The 2,500-nt window shown below is 51.6% G+C and overlaps 1 pseudogene; it reads right to left on the bottom strand.

Annotated features, from left to right (window-relative positions):
• The window catches only part of LOC143176034 (large subunit ribosomal RNA), a 6,451-nt pseudogene that overhangs the window by 1,950 nt on the left and 2,001 nt on the right, over positions 1-2,500 (bottom strand).

Raw genomic sequence — 2,500 nt, 5'->3', positions numbered from 1 at the left:
AATCTGCCTCTGCTCAGTATTTGTTCCCTTGTTTTGGGTGATGTTTCCACCACCCAATTTTTTCCTTTTGCTGTTTTGAACAGCGGTTTTATGTCCTCAGTTGCCTCTGCGGGCAACTGGTTGTTCTGTGCTTTAAGAGCTGCAAGCAGCTCTTCCTTCGTTTGATCCGGTACATTGTACAGGATCATTTTCGGTTTCTTTTTTGTAGGGACTGTCACCTTCAGTCCCTTTTTGTCCGCTTTTTCGCTCTTGATGAGCTTTTGGAGATCATCCTTCGTCGCCGTTTCGACGAGGATGCCTCCTTTATTTATCTTTCTAATAGCTTTAACCCTCAACTTATCCCTGTTGGGGTCAAAGCACTTTTGCAAAGCAACTTTCGTTGCTTCGCTATCTTTATTCCCTTGGTCTTGAAGGAACACGGTGACGACGTGTCTCACCGGTCCCTTTGGTTTCGCAATGTTCTTTTTGGCCGCAGTCGCGTACGACTGGGCCATCGGTTTCTTTGCCTGTTTCCTCTCTATTTTCTTAACTTCGGGAGCAAGTTGCTTCCGAAGTTTGGCGAGTTCCTCCTTGAGGTTCTCGTTTTCCTTCTTTAATTCTAAGTTTGCCTTAGTTATTTCCTCTTTGTCCTTTTCGAGGGTGCTTATTTCCTCTATTCGTTCGGCAAGTTGTTTCTTGCGTTTGGCTCTTACTGCCGTTTCGTGCACGTATGATTTGTCAGCCTCTTTAAGAAGCTGTATATAATGGGCGTGGTCGAGACCAGCCTTTTTAAACAGGAATTTCATGTGGTACCCGACTTCATCACAGTATTCGAAGAAGTCGACCACATTGCCTGTTCCTTGCCTTAACGGCCTGTTATTGAACTCTCTGTATTCGATCTCTCCCTCGGAGAGATCCTCCTCCTTCGCTTCGCTTTCCTGCGAAGTCGGGGGCAGAGTCGGAGTCGGTAGTGAAGGCCAAAAATCTGTTAACAGCTTTTTGGACGGACACTCCTCGTCCGAAACGCTCCCAGCTTCTACTTCACTTTTCTGAAGGCAGCGCTTCCTGCCTTTCTCAATTTCCTCTTTCGTCTCTTTGTCGTGTAGCTGTTCAATCAGCACGAATGCTTCTTTCACACTACCGCTAGCGCCACTCTCGCTAGTTTTCTCCTCAGTACATCTTTGGTTTTTGGATTTATTTTTCGATTTGCCCATAATTGTTCCCACGAGTTGGGACGAATTGAAGTCACCCTCCCGGGTGACGCCCTTTCCAGGAGGGAAGGCTGAATACAACGAGGTTCGCCAGGTGCCTCGAGGTTGGCCGCTAAGGGTTGGTGCACCCACCAACCACGGACCATCGCAAGGACGGCCCGCACCCCTTCGCCGCGCACCATAACTTAAGGTTTCGGATTTATTAGAGAGGTTTATCTCCTCGTGGACCGGCCGGTTAAGGCAAGCCCCCCGACCGGTTATGCTTCGCGTACCACTGGGTGGATGTCCCCAGTGGGTCGTTGCTAGACATACCGGCTACGGTATTTGACGACTCCGCGGTCCGTACGGTATAAATATCGCCCGGACGCTCGCAGGAGAGTCGCGCCAGAGCCTCGTTGGCAAACTCGAAAGTTTCCCAGGGTACACCACGTGGAGGAGAGGTTGGCTGTGCCAGAATGAAGCTGTGCACCTGTATACCCCAGTAGATAGGGACAGAGGGAATCTCGTTAATCCATTCATGCGCGTCACTAATTAGATGACGAGGCATTTGGCTACCTTAAGAGAGTCATAGTTACTCCCGCCGTTTACCCGCGCTTTTTTGAATTTCTTCACGTTGACATTCAGAGCACTGGGCAGAAATCACATTGCGTCAACACCCGCGGGGGCCATCGCAATGCTTTGTTTTAATTAGACAGTCGGATTCCCCTAGTCCGTGCCAGTTCTGAGCTGAGCGTTGAATGGCGGCCGAAGAGGACGAACGCTACGCGAAAGCCTCGCAGCAAGGAAGATCCGCGGGAGGCCAAGGCTCGGGACCGAGCTCGGATCCCTGCACGTTGCCGTACATGTTCACCTCGCCCAGGCCCGGCACGTCAGCCAGACCCGCTTCCCGACCAAGCCCGACACGCCCCGCTCCTCAGAGCCAATCCTTATTCCGAAGTTACGGATCCAATTTGCCGACTTCCCTTACCTACATTAATCTATCGACTAGAGGCTCTTTACCTTGGAGACCTGCTGCGGATATGGGTACGAACCGGCGCGACACCTCCACGTGGCCCTCTCCTGGATTTTCAAGGTCCGAGGGGAAGATCCGGACACCGCCGCAACTGCGGTGCTCTTCGCGTTCCAAACCCTATCTCCCTGCTAGAGGTTTCCAGGGAACTCGAACGCTTATACAGAAAAGAAAACTCTCCCCGGATCTCCCGACGGCGTCTCCAGGTCATTTTGGGTTACCCCGACGAACACTCTTACGAGGGCCCGAATGGTATGCGGTTCCGCTGCCGGGTTCCGGAATAGAAACCGGATTCCCTTTC

The sequence above is a fragment of the Nomia melanderi genome, unplaced genomic scaffold (assembly GCF_051020985.1).
Source record: "Nomia melanderi isolate GNS246 unplaced genomic scaffold, iyNomMela1 scaffold0328, whole genome shotgun sequence".
NCBI lineage: Eukaryota > Metazoa > Arthropoda > Insecta > Hymenoptera > Halictidae > Nomia > Nomia melanderi.
The sequence above is the reverse complement of the archived record's forward strand: the minus strand, read 5'-3'. Positions and strand labels throughout refer to the sequence as shown.